The sequence below is a fragment of the Leucoraja erinacea genome, chromosome 26 (genome assembly GCF_028641065.1).
Source record: "Leucoraja erinacea ecotype New England chromosome 26, Leri_hhj_1, whole genome shotgun sequence".
In the NCBI taxonomy this organism is placed as follows: Eukaryota; Metazoa; Chordata; class Chondrichthyes; order Rajiformes; family Rajidae; genus Leucoraja; species Leucoraja erinaceus.
The window spans coordinates 27,647,616-27,672,656 of NC_073402.1; the positions used below are offsets into that span (position 1 = coordinate 27,647,616).

Here is a 25,041-nt window from a genome sequence, read left to right on the forward strand (position 1 = left end):
ATTGATTCACTAAATGCACCTCATTTAAAAAAAAATAATCTCCAAGTTCTTAAACCAGTATTGTAAAGTTAAATTTCAATGGGACTGTTTGAATTTTAATTAATACGTTTTGATTTAATTTTTTTAACGGAATTACATGACTTTTGGTGGTAAAAAGATCTATAGACACAATTTGAATAATGTGAATAAATTGGATGTATATGCTTGTCAGTTATAGTTGGTCAGGGTTATTCCATCAATCCATGTCTGCTGATTATTGAATCTTAATCCTATTGATCTAATTATTGATTTTACAGAATGCATAACAAATGTTATTGATCTGTCAATGTAGTACCAGCAATCAAACATGTTCCGTTCCAACTCCTGCAGATCTCTGCTTATCTGTAAATTTTAAATAACAGCAAACTTGAGAATTGTTTGCGATAATTCTACATCTCAGTGGTCCAAACACTTTAAACGCATTTTCCCACGTCTGTGGAGACACAAGAAACTGCAGATACTGGAAGCCTGAGCAAAAGACAAAGCATCTGGAGGACATCCCTAGCGACCGATTGGGAGGTCCAAGCCGCTGGGGGTGTCCTCCAGTCCCGACGTCGGAGTTCCAACATCCCAGCGAGTGGGCCTGAGTGGCGGGCCCCCCCGTAGCGGCGACTGCGGAGGGCTCCGGAGGCCCCGACCACGGGTGAACTTCAGGAACATCAGAGGAAGATGACTGGCTTTGGTGCCTTCCCTTACAGTGGGAAACTTTTCGATTCTGCTGTGTGGGGATGTTTTATGTTGGACTCTATTGTGTCTTTATTTTACTGTATGGCTGTATGCAAAAATCAAATTTCAGACCTCGTCCTGATAATAAAATGCCATTGTGTCGTATTTCATTGTATCGGGGCACGTGACAATAATAAACCAATCCCAATGTGCGGGGATCACTGGTCAGCACGGACTCGGTGGGTCGAAGGGCCTGTTTCCGCACTGTATCTCTCAACTAAACTAAACCAATTATTGAGTTGTTGTGTTATTTCAATTGGATAATAGACAATAGACAATAGGTGCAGGAGTAGGCCATTCGGCCCTTTTGAGCCAGCACCGCCATTCAATGGCTGATCATCCCCAATCAGTACCCCGTTCCTGCCTTCTCCCCATATCCCCTGATTCCGCTATTTTTAAGAGCCCCATCTAGCTCTCTCTTGAAAGCGTCCAGAGAACCTGCCTCCACCGCCCTCTGAGGCAGAGAATTCCACAGACTCACCACTCTCTGTGAGGAAAAGTGTTTCCTCATCTCCGTTCTAAATGGCTTACTCCTTATTCTTAAACTGTGGCCCCTGGTTCTGGACTCCCCCAACATCGGGAACATAATCTCCAAAATCAGGCTCAACAACAGGAGACGGGATAAATCCCTTCCATCCTCAATGTTTACCTATGTTTGTCTTCAGATATTTTCCTCACTCCACAAGCCTAAACCAATGGATAAACCCGTCTATATTCCACCTCAGTGACTGACAGCCCCGGGCAAGAAGATGAGAAGCTGCTAAATGGCTCCGTCTTGACTCTTAGAGATTGTTACAGTGAAAGATTTCTCACACAGTCGGGAGTGGAGGGGGCATTCAGTGATGCAGGGCCTCGCAGCATGGACTCCCTCCCGCCTCCACCGTATGTTGGCCAATTGTCTCGTCTCCGGCGTGCCTCTCCCTCCCGACAGTCTCACTTGAGGAGTTTATGGCTGTCGACTACAGAATCACGCGCTGCTGTTTAATGTGGGAAAAGACAGTCTTTGATTGAATTCCAACCTGTATCCTACAGCGAGTGGAATTTGGAGCAGGGCCCGCCCTCAACCTCTGATCCACAATTGTTGGCTGGTCTTTCAGTCTCCGCTTGGTTAGTTTGTTTGACGACGTTCCAAACTCGACTACTCTTTTGTCACCGGGGCTTCCTTCTTGCAAATCCGCCGTCAGAAATCATCTCTCCAATGAAGCTTTATCTTCCCTTCTCTCCACCTTCCTGCAGCGGAGCCCTGGACTTCTTCAACAGTGCCGGCAGGACGTTAAAATGTTTTAAAAAGAGCAAAACATGCTGGAAATATGTATTATGTAAAAGAATATGCGTGTTATGATTGTGTTTATAATTTGTTTGGTTGTTTTGTTGTTTGTCTTTTGCACAAAAGTCCGCGAGCATTGCCACTTTCATTTCACTGCACATCTCGTATGTGTATGTGACAAATAAACTTGACTTGACTTGACTTGAAATACTCAAGGGGGCGTGTGCTACCTGTTCAAAGGGAAACAGGTTACTGTTCGAGGGAAGTAATCTTTCATCGACCTAAATCATTGCCTCTGATCCTCTCCTTCTTTTCTGTTTGTCTCGCTGAATATTTCTAGTGTTTGCTGGTTCTGTTCCAGAGCTGTGGCACCTACAGAAAAGAAACCTCATTGTTGCTTGTTCCCGCTGCTACTCTGGCCTCCGCCCATCACTGGAGTGAGGCCACATGCAAATTGGAGGAACAACACCTCACATTTTGCTTGGACAACTTACAAACCTAGCGGTATGAACATTGAATTCTCAAAGCTTAAGTAACTTTACCTTACACTTCCCTGCTTGCCCCCACCCCCCCAATCTCTCACCCTAGTAATTTTCCCAGGTCCACAATTCTCCACATTGTTCCTCTTGAGATCACACCTTCCCGAGACCACACGCAAATTGGAGGAACAGCACCTCGCAGGAACGGGGTACTGATTGGGGATGATCAGCCATGATCACATTGAATGGCGGTGCTGGCTCGAAGGGCCGAATGGCCTACTCCTGCACCTATTGTCTATTTCGCTTGGGTCGCTTCCAACCTGGTGCTATGAACATTGAATTCTCTAATTTTAAGAACCTTTATCTTACATCCCTCCACTCCCCTGCCCCCATCCCTCTTTGCCCCCTTCCTCCACCCTGGTTATTTTACCAGCTCCCCAGTTCTCCACATTGTTTCTCTTGCGGTAACACCATCCCGAGCCAACAATGGACCCGCTGCCCTGCCCAAGGTAATTTGCGGCTGGCCTTGATTAGTCTTGGTCTATTCTTACCCGTAGCCCTCCACCCCCCATCGAATACTTTAAGTCTGAAGAAGGGCCCCCAATGAAATGTCACCTTTCATTTTTTTCCAGAGATGCTGCCTGACCCGCTGAGTTACTCCTGCACTATGTGTCTCTCTCTGGTATGAACCAGCATCTGCAGTTCTTTGTTTCACCATTCTTACAACATTGGGGTCAATAGTTTAGTCAGTATTGGGCTGGCCAGCATTCGAGGCCCCCTTGATAAGATAAGATTCATCTCCTCATTCTCTGTAAAAATCCCTTTGGCTGTTGATATTACAGGGCGATTGTATGTGGCTCTTACCCGCTTGCGACCAAAATATTGTTGGCGTTGCGTTGCTTTGGGGTTAAGCCTACGTTTACTCAATGATCAGAAACATTCATTCTAAGATACATCTTCTGTCCTAAAGCTAGCGGCAGCCAGAGAACCTCACTAAGGAGTTTGTACGTTCTCCCTGTGACTGCGTGGGTTGTCTCCGGGTGCCCCGGTTTCCTCCCACACTCCAAAGGTTTCCAGGTTAATTGGCTTCTGTAAACTGCCCCTAGTGTGTAAGATGGAAAAGTGGGATAACATAGAACTAGTGTATGGGTGATCAATGGTCGGCGTGGATTCAATGGTGCCGAAGGGCCTATTTCCACGTTGTATCTCTGCAATAAACCTACTTCATTGTCAATTTGAGGTCCTGAGAGATGTTTATTCCCAGGAACTTAAAGCCAGTGACTCTCTCCACCATGTCTCCTTTGAAGTATAAGGGAGCAGGTTCCTCTCTCCTCTTCCTCCTGAAGTCGACGACCAGTTCTTTTGTCTTTGATGGGTTGAGTACCAGGTTGTTTTTGGTACACCAGCCAGTCAGTTTTTGGACTTCATCCCTGTAGGCAGACTCGTCGTTGTTGTTTATCAGTCCCACCACAGTCGTGTCGTCTGCAAACGATGATCCTGTTTGTACTGTGTGTTGGTATACAGTCATAAGTGTATATTGTATACAAGGTGGGATTCAGCACACAACCTTGTGGCGCTCCTGTGCTGAGCGTCAGGACTGGGGAGTAATTGCACCCCATCCTGACAGTCTGTGGGCGGTCTGTTTAAAAGTCCTTAATCCATCCGCATGTGTTTGCATTAACACCCAGATCAGACAGTTTGTCCACCATTCTGCTGGGGATGATGGTATTAAATGCAGAACTAAAATCTACAAATAACATCCTCACATATGAGCCAGGACGCTCCAGATGTGTCACTGCAGAATGTAGAGCTATGTTGATGGCATCCTCCGTTGACCTATTAGCTCTGTATGCAAACTGATGCTGATCCAGGGTGGATGGGAGTGAGGACTTAATGTGGGCCAGGACCAGCCGTTCAAAACACTTCATCACCGTTGAAGTGAGAGCAACAGGTCTATAGTAATTCAAGCTGGTAATGGATGTTTTTTTGGGTACAGGCACGATGGTAGCAGTCTTAAAACAAATGCATTTGCAGACTGTTATGAAACCATGTTAAGGCTAGAGCTTAATATCATAAATAGTTCCACATTGAAAGATGATGAGCTAGAGAGTATGTTCAGAGATGATTTACAAACAGAATTCGCCTTCAAAGACAAGGTTTGAAAGAAGAATGTTGAGGGAATGTTTGAACGGAACAGTGAGAGGCCCCAACGTGGTGGAAAAGAAAAGACCTATTATCCTTGGCAGTGAGAACAATATCTCGGAGCCAAAGGTTTAGGATAAATATGTGGAGAATTGTTGCAATCCAAACTAGTGCCACCTAAACATAACTGCTTGAAAACCAAGTTGCTGAATGAACATTTGATGCGCCATAAACTACAAGGCTATTCACTAAGATGGAATTAGATTAGATTCATTCACTCATGTTCAGATAGCATCGACACAATGGGCCAAATGGCCTCCATTTCTGCTGTAGGGTTTGGTGATGAAATGATTTATTAAGGTGGGAGATTGCCTCTTGACGTTGGGCCAGAAGACTGTGGCTGGAAACCTCGCATCTTGGCTGAAGCGCTGCATGCCCGCTGCCAAATACCGAGACTATTGTATTGATGGAGTAAATGAACCTTGACGTGGACAATAAAATTGCTGCCTGAGCTGACTACTTTAGCAGATCAGATTGACTTTAAGTATCCCATAATTTGAAAAGGAAACTGTTCCTACCTTAGCTACCAGGATTAGCTACAAAGGGTTGAGTTTTGCTTTCTTTATCTTGGCATCTGGTGCAGGACGTCACTGTTGTTGCATAAAATCATGCGAGGACAAGATCGGGGAGACGCACAGTCTCTTGCCCAGAGTCGGGAAACCAAGAACAATAGGACATAGGTTTAAGGTGAAGGGAGAAAGATTTTATAGGTAGCTTTTTCACACAAAGGGTGGTGGGTGCATGGAACGAGCTGCTGGAGGAGGTAGTTGAGGCAGGGACTATTGCAACAATTAGACAGGTACATAGAAGAGACTGCAGATGCTGGTTTAAATCGAAGACAGACACAAAAAGCTGGAGTAACTCACCGGGTCCGACAGCATCTCTGGAGAAAAGGAATAGGAGACCCATCTTCACACTCATATGCAAATGGCTAGACTTTCTGAAGAAGGGCCTCGACCCAAAATGTCACCTATTCCTTTTCTCCAGAGATGCACTCTTAAAAATGCCCCTGTCCCACTTAGGAAACCTGAACGGAAGCCTCTGGAGACTTTGCGCCCCACCCAAGGTTTCCGTGCGGTTCCCGGAGGTTTTTGACAGTCTCCCTACCTGCTTCCACTACCTGCAACCTCCGGCAACCACCTGCAACCTCCGGGAACCTCACGGAAACCTTGGGTGGGGCGCAAAGTCTCGAGAGGTTTCCGTTCAGGTTTCCTAAGTGGGACAGGGGCATAAACCCACTGCGTTACTCCAGCTCTTGGTGTCTAACTTAGGTACATGGATAGGACAGGTTTCGAGGGATATGGGCCAAACGCAGGCAAGTGGGACTAGTGTAGATGGGACATGTTGGTGGGGGTGGGTAAGTTGGGCCGATGGGGCCTGTTTCCACACTGTATGACTCTATGCAGGTTAACTGCTGAGTTAATCTCCATAACAAGATCCATAAGGAGCTCTGCGAGATGTATGAAGAAACTGTGCAAACAGTGCTTTTGTAAATGACAGGAGTGGCCATTTACACACAAGCTCGCATTATGGGAGGTCGCGAGGACATGTACTGGAATAATAATATAGAATAGACAATCCTACTCTGGCCCTCTGCTTCCAAGTAAGAATTGTATCATTCTTCCAGATAATCTTTCAGTATGTCTCATGAATTTCATTATTAAGGAACCACATTCCTGATCATTTTGAACATTGACATCAGCTCCTTCATACTTTGCCTGACGTTTGTGAATAATCATTTTAATTCCTCATGCCTTTATGTTATTACAGAAAATTAATTTAACAAAAGCCCAAAATCCAATTTTTTTGGGGGGTTTTTGTACTTGAGGTTTAGGTTTGATATTTTAAAATGTGTCATGTCCTGTTATAGCAGGGATGCTAATCCGCTTATATTAACTGGATTAATGTCTGTGTTAAAATGGCAGACAGAGGAAGCCTAGTTGGTTCCCACCCCTAATGATAATGCTGACACAGATTCCGAAGTTATTAAAGTTCTTAAAATACATTAGGGATCGGGGAATAACAGACTCTGTGAGTCACACTCTGTCTTTGAGTGGAGGAGTTCTACATCACGTAGGCTCGGAGAGAGGATCTTTTGAAGAACCGTGTGGTCTTTGTGCCAATTCAACATGTCTGCCGAAGTGCTGGAGTAACTCAGCGGGCCAGGCAACATCTCTGGAGAAAAAGGATGGACTAAGTTTCGGGTCGGGACCCTTCTTCAGACTCAGTGCCTGAGATTGAGTGGGAATCTTATAGAAACGTACAAAATTCTTAAGGGATTGGACAGGCTAGATGCAGGAAGATTGTTCCCGATGTTGGGGAAGTCCAGGACAAGGGGTCACAGCTTAAGGACAGAGGGGAAATCCTTTAGAACCGAGATGAGAAGAACATTTTTCACGCAGAGAGTGGTGAATCTCTGGAACTCTCTGCCACAGAAGGTGGTTGAGGCCAGTTCATTGGCTATATTTAAGAGGGAGGTAGATGTGGCCCTTGTGGCTAGCGGGATCAGGGGGTATGGAGAGAAGGCAGGTACAGGATACTGAGTTGGATGATCAGCCATGATCATATTGAATGGTGGTGCAGGCTCGAAGGTCCGAATGTCCTATTCCTGCACCTATGTCTCTATGTGTCTGCCAGTCAAAATCCAGATCATTTTACTGCTACATTAGTGAAGCCCAAGTGGTGTGAAACGTTAACTGTGTTTCTCTCACCACAGATGCCGCCTGACCTGCAAAATATTTCTGTAAATTTCTGTATTTAATCCTATTTAGAGATTTCTAATAACCAGCAAAAGAAAAGAGTATTCCTCATCTTGCATAGACTATGAGGACTGGACTTTGCTGCCTTCCATCACAGTGGGAACCATTGTGGGGGGATGTTTTTATGTTTAATGTTAAATTATTTAAATAAATTTATATTTATTTTTATTGGTGTGCTGCAATGGCAACTCAAATTTCTCTACACCAATTGGTGTACAATACGTGACAATAAATGTCCTTTGTCCTTTGTACGAGGTTGAAAGATTGCAGTAATCTTAACGCACCAAGATAGCCTTCTCTTTCTCTCTAAGGTAGACAGAAATGCTGGAGAAACTTTCTCTTTCTCTCTGTACTACCAGCTAAATCCTGCCTACAATCAGCACCATCCTGGGACCACTCTGCTGATGATACAATGAGTTTAGTTTAGTTTAGAGATACAGCGCGGAAACAGGCCCTTCGGCCCACCGAGTCCACGACGGCCAACAATCCCCGCACACTAACACTATCCTACACACACTAGGGACAAATTTACAATTTTACCTCGCCAACGTCTTTGGAGTGTGGGAGGAAACCGGAGCACCCGGAGAAAACCCACGCAGCTCACGGGGTGAACGTACAAATTCCATACTGACAGCACCCATAGTCAAACCACGCACCCCCTCCCCGGGTACTTTCCCCTGCAACTGCAGGAGATGCAGCACCTGTCACTTTACCTCCCCCCTCGACTCCATTCAAGGACCCCGACAGTCTTCTCAGGTGAGGCAGAGGTTCACATGCACCTCCTCCAACCTCATCTACCGCATCCGCTGTTCCAGGTGTCAACTTCTCTACATCGGCGAGACCAACGCAGGCTCGGCGATCATTTCATTGAACACCTCCGCTCAGTCCGCGTTAACTTATCCGATCTCCCGGTTGCTCAGCACTTTAACTCCCCCTCCCATTCCCAATCTGATCTTTCTGTCCTGGGCCTCCTCCATTGTCAGAGTGAGGCCCAGCGCAAATTGAAAGAACAGCACCTCATATGTTGCTTGGGTAGCTTACACCCCAGCTGGATGAACATTGACTTCTCTAATTTCAGATAGCCCTCGCTTTCTCCCTCCTTCCCCTCCCCCTTCCCAATTCGACTACGTCCTACTGTCTCCGCCCACTTTCTATCTTTTTCCCGCCTCCCCCCCAGTCTGAAGAAAGGTCTCGACCCGAAACGTCACCCATTCCTTCTCTCCATAGATGCTGCCTCACCCGCTGAGTTTCTCCAGCATTTTGTGTCTACCTAAGTCTTTCCCTCCCCTCCACCCCACACCTTCCTGTCAGGTATCCATGGCAAATGTATGACACTATTTCTATAACGTTATATAAGTTCTTCATTATATTCCACGTGTTTAAGCACAGTTTCACAAGTCATAAATGGGTTAATTAGCTTCAATGAGGTTACAGGTAGAAAACCTGTTTCAGTGGAATTGCAAATGCATTCAGTATTGGAAGGGAGGAGATGGAAATATTAAAAAAAGGTTCTTCACACCTGCTTTCTTCCAAACACTTGGCATGAATTGCCATGTGCATCTTTCTGAGTACATTTAACAGATGACGGCACGGTGGCGCAGCGGTAGTTGCTGCCTTACCGTGCCAGAGACCCGGGTTCGATGGGTGCTGTCTTTACAGAGTTTGTACGTTCTCCCTGTGACTTGCGTGGATTTTCTCCAGGATCTCCAGTTTCCTCCCGCAATACAAAGACGTAGAGATTTGTAGGTTAATCGGCTTGGTATTATTGTAAATTGTCCCTAGAGTGTGTCGGATAGCTTTAGTGTGCGGGGATGGGACTCGGTGGACCAAAGGGCCCGTTTCCGCACTGTATATCTCTAAACTAAACTAAACAAAGCAAAAAGATAGTAAGATTAAACGAGAACTTACCAGTTTGAAGTTTGATCTGTATTTTATGAGGAGTTACGATGAGGGATTTCGTGAAGAACCCCGCTTCCACGCATGCGTGTCATTCTTCAAAGCAGCGGTGTGAGGTCACAGGAACCTATAATGATCTAACATAGTAAGATTATCAAAGAGATACCAGTTTTTGATATGATCATAAGAGGGTGGGAGCGGAGGGCACGAAATCCCTCATCGTAACTCCTCATAAAATACAGATCAAACTTCAAACTGGTAAGTTCTCGTTTAATCTTACTATTTTACTTCGGAGTCACGTGAGTGACTTCGTGAAGATTTCAAAGCTCTGTGACCTCATGCCGTGGAACGAGTCCATGCTTCACAACTGCCTTGGGTATTGGGAGAGAGCATCATTAGTAATTTTAAAACACAATTATACAAAGAGTTGTGTGGTATAATGAAAAAAAATTATATAACATTTTTTTTTTTTTTTTTTTTTTTTTTTTTTATTTGAGAATCATAGCCCTGTAACCTTTCGGGCAATTATTTTGTTGGACATAAAATGTATTCTTAATACAAATGATGGCTCCAAAATTTAACTGGTTTATTATAAAAACCTGTGGAAAAACCCTTTTTGAATGACCATCCTGCCATTCTGAGGATTTGGTCTGTGGGTACCTGTACAAATTTTTGCTGCGGATGTTGCTGCAGCCCTGGTGGAATGAGAGTTAAAACATTAGTGTCATTTTTAGGACCTATTTGAGCCACCTAATATAGTTTGAGTCGTGACCCTTTCATGCGGTTTCTTTTAAGAGATAAACAACTCCATTTTCTGACCTCGAATGTTCTTAGTATATTCCATATATTGTTAGATGTGTCTTGCTATACACAGTCGGTTGCCATATGGGTGTACCATAAATTCAAACACTTGACCTGAGGAAACCCGATCTGTTTTCTTATATTAAATCCTGTATGACAACACCAGTTTCTCGGTGAGATGATCAGGGAGTCCAGGCTCAGTTTGCTAAATGGCTGGACTTGTTGTGCGGTAAATAACACCATGAGCATAACCATCTTCCTGGTCTGTTACTGAAGTGACAACGCTGTTATGAGCTACAAGCTCCTCAGCATGTTGAGAAACGACACCCACGTCCCAGATTTCGGAGTACCTGGTTTTCTTACCAGGGGTGCGTTCCCACCGCGTGCCGCTCCGTTCCTTGTGATAGGTAATTGGAGAGTGCACCTGTGGCACTATTGATGGCACTGTAGCTCCATCGATTATCATAATGGAGGCTTGTTAAAATTCCAATACGGCCAGAATGTTCTTGGCCTTTTGGTCGAGGTTGTTGTCCAAGCAGTATATGCCCCATTTCTTGATGTGTCCAAAGGTACTGCTTCCGTGTTGACAGTCTTAGTGCAGATGAGATGAGATTCATCGTCCTGTCTGACAGCCCAATGCCGTGCAGTGGGTCTTTTAGACTCTATAAACCCATAATCCATAGTCTTATGGCATGGATGACTGCCCGCAGTCACTGGATAAATTAATCATTTTGGCTATGTTCATTAGGGAACATGGTTCTAAACCATCCCCTGTATGACCGAATACCATGATTTAGAAGGTCAGTCAGAACTCTGAGAATTCCAGATGCCGAGTGTAGATGAATTTTCCCTAGTACCCCCATTGATGGGGCCGAACGGGGGAAAAACATCACCCTATGGTTTTGTTACATAACAATGCCAAGCTGGTTTTAGAATTTTAGTAAATAATATTGGAGCTAATAATTACCCCTATTGTAAGCTCTATTGCCAAAGTTCCTCTTTTAAGTCAATGCCTGCCATATAGAACCCCGCAGCTGACACCAAGTCTTATCAAGAATAAGAGTATCCATCTTAAAATGAATATCTAGAACAAATGTGTTTAGGGTTAAAATCAATGATAATCCTGCAACCCTACTCTATTTTATTTTTAATAAATATGTTTGATACAATTCTAATGTTCCATGAAAAGTATGCTCAATCACATCTTTTGTGTACAATTTTTGTAGACCATGTGGGTTTTATGTAAGGACAAAATGCCCTTCTGGTGTATGTTGTACTGTGGTTATTGGGATGAGTAAATCTTATCAGATAACCCTGAATACTGCTGAGATTATATGAATCTGTAGTGATTATATACCATACATAACTGTACTGTTGTAACCTCCCCTACCATCGTAGGTCCCTATTTTAAACAGAAGAAACCCCACCCACCTACCTCCATGGTTACTGGTGGTTGCGTTATTTCCTTGTTTTTTGTTTTTGTTTTGAAAAAAGGAGGTTCTGGTTTGATATCTCTTGTTCGGGGTTGTGTGGGAGGTTGAGGTTTCCGCATCTTCCAGGGTGGCCGCCTTGGCCATACCCTAAAAAAGGATCCTGCGGGTTATTGATTTCTAGCACTGCCACTGGTATGAGCCACATTTTTTATGGCGTTGCCTGTGGCCGGTATCATGCTCCAAAATAGGCCCTTGCGCTGGCCTTGATGAGCCCCAGTGTCTTGGCTTTGTCCACTCACGGTTCTTTGTTTGCAAATGGTAGCATTTTTTGGGGTCCCAGTGCTGGCTGAATGGCCGCCTTCCACGTGTAGTTCAGGTCATATTGCATATTACTAAACAGAGCTAGTGCGTCTTGATGGTCTTTGGTTACCTACGTTTAGTCCAGGGTGCGGGTGTATTCTATGATGCCTTCCGTCAATTCCTTTAAGGTTCCTGTTCCTGATGTTCGTCCCCATATGCTGCCAAATGCATTGGTTTACACTGGGCACCTGTAATGCCTCACCGTTGCCAGGTGGCAGATGTCTGGCCAGTGTCTGTAAATTTTCCCTGTTGGCGTTTGTGGCCAGACATATAGTAATACTATTGCCATCCTGGATCCAAGTCTACCCATGTTTGACTTGGTTAAAGTAATCAGCCACCATGTCCAGCAGAGTCCCTGCTGTGTTAGGATCATGGGACACTGTATTACCAGGCTCTGGCCCATCAGGGTCCTGCCTACTCTTTTTTATAGAGTTAGAGATCTCTAGGGTCCCGCACGGGGTACCCATGTGGGCTTAACTGCTGCCCACTTGTCTTTTGTTCTGCGGACCCCTCTTGCAAGTCAACCCAGAACTGACCCACAGTGCTCCCCTCTGATGGGGTAGAAGCATTGTGCAGCCCTCAAAGAGGTACTGCTGTGGTTTTATCACGTTGGAGCAAGGCTCCATACACCGCTTCTTCCCGCTCCAGCCCTCTCGGCGCTGGTTGCCGGCGGTTTTATGCAAAGTCGGACCCTCTGAGTCCACTACCTTGTTTGATTTGTGTCTAGCCTTACCGCTCGGCCGCATGGAGCTGGCCCGTGCGGGGCCGACATCGGGCACAGCTGATCCCACTACGGATGATCCAAGTGCCGCTGGCTGCTGCTGGCTGCCCGCTGTTCCACGGTCCTCCTTCTCCAGTATTGTCCTTCCTTCCGTGAAGTGGATATGGCCGGTGTGGAGGATAACTGGCACAGCTGCTTCCATCTATTCCTTTAAACCCGGCACCAACGCTCTCAGCGCTCCTGGCTGCTCCTTTATCTTAGACCCCTGGGACCGACTCCCGTACTGACGGTACTGGTCCCTTCCGCTCGTTGCAGCCGGTCAACCCCACTGTAATGCCCTCAATTCTGGGCACTCCTACTTATATGGTCCTTAGCTAAGGGACATATAAGACATTAAAACTGATGATAACAGCTACTATAGATTTTATTAATATATGGTCCCTAGATAAGGGACGTATCAGGTATTAAAACTGATAAGAACAGATACTACACTTAATCTTAGCCAAAAAGCCTAGAAGCGATCATTGTAACTAAAAAACCCTGCTGGGACCGACCCTGGTACTCACATACTGGTCCCTTGTAGTAGAGTGCAGCCAGTCAACTGCAAAGTCCTTTGCTGCTGAGAAATGAATTTTTTCACCGTGCTGGAGCGAAGTTGGGCACAGGTTGGGAATCGATGTGCCCATGCTGCTCCTGCCGCTGCCAGTGCCCCTGCAGCTGTCAGTGCTCCTGCAGCTGCCGGCTGCCACTGCTGCTGCCGCTGCCGCTGCCGCTGCCAGTGCTCGTGCAGCTGTCGGTACTCCTGCAGCTGCCGGTACTCCTGCAGCTGCCAGCTGCCACTGCTGCTGCCGCTGCCGCTGCTGCCACTGCTGCCACTCCTCCGCGGTTCTCCCGCTGGCCTTCTGCAGCTTACATGGACCCGGTCCATGTCTGCACCTAGAAGGTAAGTGGAAGGAAACGCAGGGTCTCTTACCTGCTGTTCCCGACTTTCCTTCTCCCGCTGGTGACCGTCGTTCCCTCCGTTGCGGGTTCGAGCCGCTCGGACCGACCCCGGTATCCACGGGCCTGGTCCTTCGCGGCAGTTCCGCAGCCGGTAAAACCCGGCTGTTCCTATCCCGGTGCCTACCTTTTGGAGAAGGTTTTCGTCCCCAACGTCCCGTTCCTACTCCATCAGTGCCTCTGCACTCGCTGAGTGTTTCGAGCCCCGGTACCGCTGGTCCGTGCTGTCTGTCCCGCAGCCTCTGCGCTGGCTGCTAGCGACTGGTCCCGCTTGAGACTGGCATAGGGACCTCTTTACTTTGCTTCCCGCCCGGCCGAGAGGTGAATTTTGCCGGTGCGGGAGCAAAGTCGGGCACAGGTTGTTCCCCTCCAGGGAAACTCGTGCTGTTGCTGCTGCCGGCTGCTCGCCCTCCACGGGTCTCCCCGCCAGCTTTCCGCAGCCACCTAAAAGTAAGTAGTAAAAAAGGGAAACGCAGAGTCTCTTACCTGCTGTTCCCGACTTTCAAATTCTCCCGCTTGGGGAACGCCGTTCCCCCTGTGTGACTCGTTGCAATGCGTGTAGCGATATGACACGCATGCGTGGAAGCGGGGTTCTTCACGAAGTCACTCACGTGACTCCGAAGTAAAATTCAATATTTTTGACTAATAACACTGCTAATGATTCTTGAGGATGAATCTCAGACATAAGGAGCCCATTTTACGACATCATTGGGAATAATGTAGCTCCGTAGACAGTCAGAAGTCACGGGGGGGGCACATACCTGTCTCCATCTCCCTCTTTCCCCATAATTTGCTCTTTCCCCAGAGTTTGTAGACTTGAAGATGCTGCTCTCCTGAAGATACAAGAATATTGCACTTCTGGACAATTTCACACTTGCATTGTGCGGCATGCCAGTCCCATTACTGTCGGTGCATTCAGCCACTCATCATAAGAACATAAGTTCCTGGAGCAGAATTAGGCCATTTGGCCCATTAAGTCCACTTCGCTAATCAATCGTGGCTGATCTATCTTTCCCTCTCAACCCCGTTCTCCTGCCCTCACAGCATAACCCCTTACATACTTACTAATCAAACTTCCTGCCTGCATTGCTACAACAAGTGGTAATTTCAGTCTAATTCTGTGTAAGGACTCCGCGGAGACTCGTGAATTTTATTATGGAAAGTTAGTTTCTTTTTTTCGTGGACGTGAGAAATAGGTTTGGAAGTCTGAAATGCCCCATTTCCTGTGTTAACTTTGTTTTTTTGTTTAGCCCTTGCCTTCAATAAATCTGCGTGATCGCCAGTGGATAATTAGCCTGAGAGTGTTTATTCTCTGCCACGGTCCAAGGACAACTTGACAACAAGGAAGCTTGTGCCAGTTCCACCAGTTGTTACAAACAAGCCTCTGCTTTGCCAAGAGTGGGAGTGTTGATGTAGTGTGTGTGCCACAGACACACACGGCTTCACCGGGAGCAAGAGACCCTCGGTGGGAATGCTTTCAGGTGGTAAAAAAGAGAGAAATATTTGGTGGGAGCCCAAAGTCATAAGATTAAAACTGCTTGGGAATATACTTGCAATGCTGGATATTCTTGATTAGTAAGTGTGCCAAAGGTTATGGGGCGAAGGCAGGAGAATAGGGTTCATAAGATCATAAGAACATAAGTGATAGAAGCGGAAATAGACCATTGGGTCATCAAATCTACTTCGCCAATCAATCATGGCTGATCTATCTCTCCCTCCTAACCACATTAGTCACAGAGTGATACAGTGTGGAAACAGGCCCTTCGGCCCAACTCATCCACACCGGCCAACAATGTCCCAGCCACATTAGTCCCACTTGCCTGCGCTTGGTCCATATCCCTCCAAACCTGTCCTATCCATGTATCTGTCCAACTGTTTCTTAAACGATGGGATAATCCCAACCTCAACTACCTCCTCTGGCAGCTTGTTCCATACACCCACCACCCTCTGTGTGAAAAAGTTACCCCTCGGATTCCTATTAAATATTTTCGTTGTAGTGCCTACATTTTTTTGCAAGCTTTAGAACCAAGACATTTTTTTGCCAGCTTTAGAACCAATAGACACATTTTTGCCAGCTTTAGAACCTATAGACATATTTCTGCAAGCTTAGAATCAATAGAGACATATTTTTGCCAGCTTTAGAACCAATAGACTTTTTTTTGCAAGCTTTAGAACCAATAGACTTTTTTTGCAAGCTTCAGAACCAATAGAGACACTTTTTGCTAGCTTTAGAACCAATAGACATTTTTTGCAAGCTTTAGAACCAATAGACATTTTTTTTGCAAGCCTTAGAACCAATAGACATTTTTTGCAAGCTTTAGAACCAATAGACATTTTTTTGCAAGCTTTAGAACCAATAGACTTTTTTTTTGCAAGCTTTAGAACCAATAGACATTTTTTGCAAGCTTTAGAACCAATAGAGACACTTTTTGCTAGCTTTAGAACCAATACATTTTTTGCAAGGTTTAGGACCAATAGACATTTTTTTGCAAGCTTTAGAACCAATAGAACCAATGAGACATTTCTTTGCAAGCTTTAGAACCAATAGCCTTTTTTTTTGCAAGCTTTAGAACCAATAGACATTTTTTTTGCAAGCTCTAGAACCAATAGACATTTTTTTGCAAGCTTTAGAACCAATAGAGATTTTTTTGCAAGCTTTAGAACCAATAGACATTTTTTGCAAGCTTTAGAACCAATAGACATGTTTTTTGCAAGCTTTAGAACCAATAGAGACATTTTTTTTGCAAGCTTTAGAACCAATAGACATTTTTTTGAAAACTTTAGAACCAATAGACATTTTTTTGCAAGCTTTAGAACCAATACACTTTTTTTTGCAAGCTTTAGAACCAATAGACACATTCTGCAAGCATTTTAGAACCACTAAGGGCACTTACATTTGAGTAGACATGTGTTCAGTGTTATTCACAGCTCAGAGAAACGTGACCCTCTGCCTTCCTCCATCTTGAAGAGTGAGTGAGGCACACCACTTCCTGGTTTTATAGTCCCTCCCCCCTGCCGCCAGCGGGGGCAGCAGAGAGAATGGGGAATTTTGTAAAAACATTAATATCTCTGTCATTTTTAATCGACGGGAAAAATCCTCGGCACACATGCGGCGGAGGGGAGCTCTGAGCAAGGTGGCCAAAAATGACGGCCGTAGGTGGCGGCGTTCTCTCGGAAATCGCAGCACAGATGGCCAAAACCGATCAAGAACAGACTTTTAGTAATATAGATGGATGAAACAATCAACTATCATTGAATACTTTGTAAGTTTCTGGAAGTAAAGGCCTGAGCCTTTACTTCCCATACTTACCTTCCAGCTGTAATGGGATAACAGAACCATCCTATCAACAACTATGGAGCATATCCTATCAACAACTATGGAGCGTCATTGGAGGCTCTCAGACTATCTTTAATCGGACTTGACTGGAATTTATCTTACACTCAATGTTATCCCCTATTCCATGTATCTGTACACTTGTACAATTCTTCTTGTTGAGAATATCCATGTGGAATATCCATGCAGAATATCCATGCAGAATATCCATGCAGAATATCCATGCGGAATATCCATGCAGAATATCCATGCAGAATATCCATGCAGAATATCCATGCAGAATATCCATGCAAAATATCCATGCAGAATATCCATGCAGAATATCCATGCAGAATATCCATGCAGAATATCCATGCAAAATATCCATGCAAAATATCCATGCAGAATATCCATGCAGAATTTCCATGCGGAATATCCATGCAGAATATCCATGCAGAATATCCATGCGGAATATCCATGCACAATATCCATGCAGAATACAGTATCAGAAGCCTAGGAAGTTTTGAATCTTTTCAAGGTCATGTACTTTGTGAAATGACTCAATCGTTGAGCATTGCAGGTAATCCAATCCTCACAAAACCCACGAGGCATCAATATGTGGTCTTGAACAGTGCTGAGCCTATTGTAAACAGAACCCTTTGACTTCGATTACTGGTGCATGTGTGATGTTGCAGAAGGGGGTGGAGGTTTGGACAGGAGGAACATGAACTGAGGAGACTTCACATGAATGCATGAAGCAATTGTCTGCAGCATTTCAGGAGCATTGATCTCCTTTGATACCGGCCAAGTTTTTATTTGTTGCCTCTCTGCTTTATGTCCCTGCCAGCTACCAGGAGCTCTCGGTTCTCCTTCTCCACCATGAAGACCAGTGGCCCTTTCCTGCCTCCTGCTGCTGCACACATCAGCAAATCAATTGGGGCTGTGTCCCTCACAGCACCAGAGACCAGGGTTCGATCCTGACTACGGGTGCTGTTTGTACTGAGTATACATTCGCCCCGTGACCTGCGTGGGTTCTCTCCAGGATCTCTGGTTTCATCCCACACTCCAGGTTTGTGGGTTAATTGGCTTGGTATAATTGTAAATTGTCCCCAGTGTGCGTAGGATAGTGCTAGCGTGCGGGGATCGCTGGTCGGCGCGGACTCGGTGGGCCTGAAGGGCCTGTTTCTGCGCTGTATCTCTAAACCAAACTCAACTAAACTATACCACACCAATACCACCCAATCCCCATGAGCTGTGAGCTGGAGCAAGGGTGTTCCTTGAGAGCTGGCAAAGATGCCAACACAATGCCAAGTTAAACTGATCTGATCTGCCTGTACTTTGATCCATATCCCATTATTGCCTGCTCTTCCGTGTACCTATCTAAAAGCCTCTTAAACGCCACTATACATGGTTACAATCGAGCCATCCACATGCCAAAGATAGTTGGCTTCTCTCCCACCTGCCCCCAGCTTGAGTGAAGAACCATTCCAACAGCACCATACACACTCGACGCAAACCAGTTTTTCCCTTCGCCACCATCTCTATGTCCCATTGCCAAGTAAACACTGATTAACATTGGACTCGCGTCTGATTTGCATAAAGTAGCTCAATTTACATATTAATTAGTAATTAGCAGATGGAGTAGTCAGGGCATTATGTTTCATCGCAAAATAAAATGAGGCACAACTAAATATTTATAGCAAAATATGGATGGGTTTGCGTTTCTGAGCCAATGCAAGGGCCTGAGTTTGGTTCGTTTGCTGAGTTTCCCTGTGTACCACAGATGGAGATGAACATGCATTAGGCAGCTTTGTATTTTAAAACTGCAAATTGTTCCACTTGATTTATAACCTGCGAACCCCAGGCAACAGAACCTTTGACACCTGTCTTGCCATTTAGAGAATATCTTGCATCTACTACCTTTAAATCCCTGTCCCACAGCACGAGTTCATTCCAAGAGCTCTCCCCGACTTTGCCCTGATTCGAACTCGGAGATTTACGGTAATGGCCACTCGTCGGTACTCGGGGCTCTCGTGGACATTTTTCAACATGTTGAAAAATCTTTGCGAGTCTTCCCGTGCTTACCTGCCATTAGCGAGTCTTCCCGAGTACCTGCCGTTAGCGGTAAGAGCCGCTAAGAGACGTCCCCGAGCTCCGACATACCCGCTGCGTTCATTCTCCGTTTAATTCTTTAAAAACTCGGGAGAGCTCTTGGAATGAACACGTACCGTGGGACAGGGCTATTAGACATTAGACTTTAGAGATACAGCGTGGAAACTGACTCTTCGGCCCACCAAGTCCACGCCGACCAGCGATCACCCGCACACTGGCACTATCCTACACACTGGGGACAATTTACAATTTACAGAAGCCAATTAACCTACAACTCTGTAGGAATTTGGAGAGTGGGAGGAAACCGGAGCGCCCGGAGAGAACCCACACGAACACTGGGAGAACATGCAAACTACACACAGACGGAACCCGAGGTCAGGATTGAGCCCAGGTCTCTGGCGATGTAAGGCAGCAACTCTGCCAAGCTAGAGTGCTGTGTTCAAGTCAATAGACAATAGACAATAGACAATAGGTGCAGGAGTAGGCCATTTGGCCCTTCGAGCCATCACCGTCATTCAATGTGATCATGGCTGATCATCCCCAATCAGTACCCCGTTCCTGCCTTCTCCCCATATCCCCTGACTCCGCTATTTTTAAGAACCCTATCTAGCTCTCTCTTGAAAGCATCCAGAGAACCTGCCTCCACCAATCCTCTGAGGCAGAGAATTCCACAGACTCACCACTCTCTGTGAGAAAAAGTGTTTCCTCGTCTCCGTTATAAATGGCTTACTCCTTATTCTTAAACTGTGGCCCCTGGTTCTGGACTCCTCCAAACATCGGGAACATGTTTCCTGCCTCTAGCGTGTCTCTGGACGGCAATTTGAACCCACAGCCTCTTGTCTCCGAAACAAGAGCACTTCCCATCCTCTGAACCACAGCTGTTCCGTGGTGGTAGCACGTGGATGGTCATTGGTGCACGAGGCCAGAGATAGACGATATAAATGTTTGCGCCGTAGAAGGCAATTTAGCGGGATGCATCACTGCTTGGTTTGGGAACTGCTCCTTCCAAGACAGCAAGAAATTGCAGAGTTGTGGACGCAGCCCAGACCATCACACAAACCAATCTCCCTTTCATCGACTACCATTCACATTACACACTGCCTAGGCAAGGCCACCAACATAATGAAGGACGAGTCTCACCCTGGTCACTCCATCTTCTCCCCTCTCCCGTCAGGCAAAAAGTCTGATAACGCAAACCTCCAGATTGTCATAAGGTCATGTGGCAGGAGCAGAATTAGGCCATTCGGCCAATCAAGTCTACTCCACCATTCAATCATGGCTGAATGATCTCTCTCACCCAGACCCATTCTCCTGCCTTCTCCCCATAACCCCTGACATCCGTATGAATGAAGAATCTATCTATCTCTGCCTTAAAAATATCCACTGACTTGGCCTCCACAGCCTTCTGTGGCGAAGAATTCCACAGATTCACCACCCTCTGACTAAATAAAATCCACCTCATCTTTTTCCTAACGGGACCGTTTCTTCCCAAATGTTATCAAGCAACTGATCTGTCATCTCACCGGCAGAGTGCAGTCCTGACCTCCCCTCGGCCTCATTGGAGACTTTTGATCTATCTTTAACCGGACTTTGTTGGACCTTATGTTACACTAAATGTTGCATCATTTATCCATTATCTGTACTATGTTTGACCGTTTTGATTATAACATATTGTCTTTGACTGGGTGGCACATGACAAAAAGCTTTAGGTGTACCTCGGTACATGTGACTATAATAAACTAAACTACGGGCACTTGTAGCGGTGGTGACCCAGGTCAAATCCCGTCTATGGGTGCTGTCTGTACGGAGTTTGTATGTTCTCCCTGTGACCACGTGGGTTTCCTCCGAGATCTTCGTTTTCCTCACGTACTCCACAGACGTGCAGGTGCGTAGGTAAATTGGCTTGGTAAATGCAATTAATTGCCACTCGTGTGTGTGTAGGATGGTGTTAATATCACTGGTCGGGGATCGCTGGTCGGCGTGGGCCCGGTGAGCTGAAGGGCCTGTTTCCGCGCTGTATCTCTAAACTAAACTAAAAACTAAGCAAATTCTCCCTTTCAAAGTGTGCATGAAAGGCATTGAACTAAACCAGAATGACACGTCGTTGCCATGTACACGAGGTGGTTTCATCTTCCAGGTATTGATAGTGTACAAGACCCTCCACAGCTGTAGACCATCCGACTGTGACTCCAGCATAGTCGGGAGAGAGCGAGCCAGCACACAGCCCGGAAAGTAATCAGGCAGCATAATTCTGAGACATTTTTGTATTTTGCTATGAGTGAACACTACTCATTTTCCAAGAGAGGGAGAGATTTAATATGAGCTGCTTCTGGTGCCTGGGGTTGTGATTTATGCTCCTCCATCTGTCAGAGAGACACTGGTGGGAAAGGAGGGTTGGTAAAACAGAGAGAAACAGATTGAGAGCATCATGTAATGTTGCACTTCACAAGGGGTGTGAATCCTGAATATGCAAACAAAAACGCACCAGGCCAAAGGTTCTCTGAAGTAATGTTCGCAGTGCGGATGAAAGGCCTGCGTATTTGCTACGTTGCCTTTGGGGCCAGCACACAGCCATTCTTGACTCTTGGCACTGCTCACCTGCTTATTTTTGATGTGGAAATGTTTATTTTATGGAATGAATGATCAGGAACTGGAATGCAGACCCTGCTAGGATGTGAAGACACGTCCAGCAAATAGTTCAGTTTAGTTTAGAGACACAGCGCGGAAACAGGCCCTTTGGCCCACAGAGTCTGCGGTCCCCGCACATTAACACTATCCTACACCCAACAGGGGCAACCTTTACACTTACCAAGCCAATTAACCTACAAATCTGGACGTCTTTCGAGTGTGGGAGGAAACCGAAGATCTCGGCGATCGCGGGGAGAATGTACAAACTCCGTACAGACAGCACCCGCAGCCGGGATCGAACCCGGGTCTCTGGCGTTGCATTTCCTGAAGATTGAAAGGAGCAGCAGTAGGCCAGTGATTGATAGAATCAGATCAGGTAACTGGGATGCGATTGTTCCATCAGTCAGTCCAATAACATTTAGTTTAGTTTAGAGATACAACGTGGAAACAGGCCCTTCGGCCCACCGAGTCCATGCAGACCTGTATGTCTTTGGAGTGCAGGAGGAAACCAGAGCACCCAGAGAAAACCCATGTGTTCATAGGGAGAACGGTACAAACTCCGTACAGACAGCACCCGCAGTCAGGATCGAACCTCTGGCGCTGCAAGGTAGCAACTCTACCGCTGCGCCACCGTGCCGCTCTAATGGCTGGAGCATTGGGGCAAAACGCTTCTTCCCCAACTCACCCCCAGTCAAGGCACCTCCACATAAACCACAGTGCACCTTGCAACTTACATGAGAAGGATAACAGATAACCAAATGAGAATAAGTAAAACTACTAAGGGATGAAATGTTGTGGAAAATTTCTTTCCACTCTCCTTGGTGGAGTGGAACCAGATTGTGTGATTACATCACTTGAAAGAAAGCCTAGCAGGCAGCTTGCAAAGTCGGTTTAGGTGATGATGTGTTGGAACCAGTTACGTGATGCGGATGTTAGAGATCATTCAGGGGTTAAATGATGTTGATTGGGTAAAGTCCGGCCCAGGCGACTATTTGTGCACTAGTCACAGAAGCAGATCTGCAATCACACATTACAATCGCTCCACACTTATATATCTCTACTCCTACAGCAGCATTTCCCTTATCATGTATTATTGTTACACTGTGGATAGCTTGACTGTACTCATGTATTGTCCTTCTGCTGACTGGTTAGCGCGCAGCAAAAGCTTTTCACTGTACCTCGGTACACATGCACAAACTAGACCCGAACTGAACTGACCTGACCAGAAATCCCAGCATCAGTGCTCACCCCAGACCCATGTTCATAATTCAAATTCAAAAATATTGCTGAACCCTAAAATTCAATGCGAGGACAGAGATTGTGGGGGAGAAACTCTCAGCTCAGCTCGGCTCTGCCTGCAGGGGGAGCCACTGAGCCGGCCACTGGCCGGCAGCTGAGGTCCAGAGGATGGAGCAATGGACAAGGAGTGAGGCTGATCGAAGAGGTGAGGGAACCAGAGTTGGGCCCACCCACCGCGCCCTCACCTTCCGCGCCTGCACACACCACGGCCGCAGGACGCACCGCCAGTCCACAAAAGTGGATATGGTGTGATAGAAACATAGAAACATAGAAAATAGGTGCAGGAGTAGGCCATTCGGCCCTTCGAGCCTGCACCGCCATTCAATGCGATCATGGCTGATCATCCAACTCAGTATCCCATCCCTGCCTTCTCTCCATACCCCCTTGATCCCTTTAGCCACAATGGCCACATCTAACTCCCTCTTGAATATAGCCAATGAACTGTGGCCTCAACTACCTTCTATGGCAGAGAATTCCACAGATTCACCACTCTCTGTGTAAAAAATGAGTTTTTCTCATCTCGGTCCTAAAAGATTTCCCCCTTATCCTTAAACTGTGACCCCTTGTTCTGGACTTCCCCAACATCGGGAACAATCTTCCTGCATCTAGCCTGTCCAACCCCTTGAGAATTTTGTAAGTTTCTATAAGATCCCCCCTCAATCTTCTGAAATCCAGTGTGTACAAGCCGAGTCTATCCAGTCTTTCTTCATATGAAAGTCCTGCCATGGGACAGTAGACAGAACCGCCGGCTTGGTTTCATTTTCAGGTCTCAGTTGTTGTAAGTTCAGGGATCTTGATCTGACCTTGGAGGCCCACTGGAGAGGTGAGGAAGAGGGACCTTGTATCCAAGGAAGGCTGGAGGCCCGCAGCAGCCTGGAGCTCTAAAGTCTAATAGCCCTGTCCCACGGTACGAGTTCATTCCAAGGGCTCTCCCGAGTTTTAAAAATAATCAAACTCATGGTAAGCACGTAGAATGAACGTAGCGGGTACGTCGGAGCTCGGGGACGTCTCTTAGCGGCTTGTAACGCTAACAGCAGGTACTCGGGAAACGGAGTTAGCTCGGGAAGACTGGTGAAGATTTTTCAACTTGTTGAAAAATGTCCACGAGAGCCCCGAGTACCGACGAGCGGCCATTACCGTAAATCTCCAAGTTCAAATCAGGGCAAACTCGGGGGTATGAACTCTGGAATGAACTCGTACAGTGGGACAGGGCTTTTGCGCCAACATTTTGTGGCTATCTTTGTTATAAGCCGGCATCTGCAGTTCCTTTTTATTACAGTGGAGATTAAGATAGCTACTGCTTTAATGTACAAAAAATGCCTGGTATTGAGGTCCTTCCAATAAATTGTGACTGTTAAACGGTGAAACAAAGCGGTTATATTCTTCTTGCTTTCCTTCCTGCGGTAGGAACGGCGTCACCTGCCCTGATGTATTTTTCCACAAACGGTTGTGTCATTTTGTTAACTAATGCGCCTTAGAGCAAGGGTTCCAAACCTGGGGTAAATTTCACCAACCCAGGGGGTAAGTAAATTTGTCGATTCTGGATCTGTACATATTTTTTTCTCATTGACTGACTGTGTTTGGTTCTGGTATACCGGTATCTGTTCATCATTAGTTGTTCATAAGTAAGTGAAATGACATGGATATGTGCTATTAAATTTGCCTGGGGTAAACGGGATGAAAATGGTTGCGAGCCCCTGCCTTAGAGGCACCCCTCAATATAATGTCACATTGAAGATGCTCTATGAATTCAAGTTAGTGTTATATCCTTCCCCTATAATTGGATAGGGATGCCATGGCACAAAGTTCTGCTGTGAAAATTCTGACGACATGCATTGTGAGTGCAGCCTGCAGATTCAATGGGAGGTTGGGGACCTGTTACTGTGAAATTCAACGGCTTTTCACCTAATATCCTGGTGCTATTTGACTGGTAAAAGTACACATGGCACAGGCAATGACAAGCCATGAATTATTCAACCACAGCAGTGTCAAGAGGCGACGTTATGA

General features: G+C 46.0%; 1 pseudogene; it reads right to left on the reverse strand.

The window, feature by feature from the left end:
• Nucleotides 1-13,037: 13,037 nt before the first annotated feature.
• Nucleotides 13,038-13,205, reverse strand: LOC129709977 (U2 spliceosomal RNA; annotated as a pseudogene).
• Nucleotides 13,206-25,041: the final 11,836 nt, after the last annotated feature.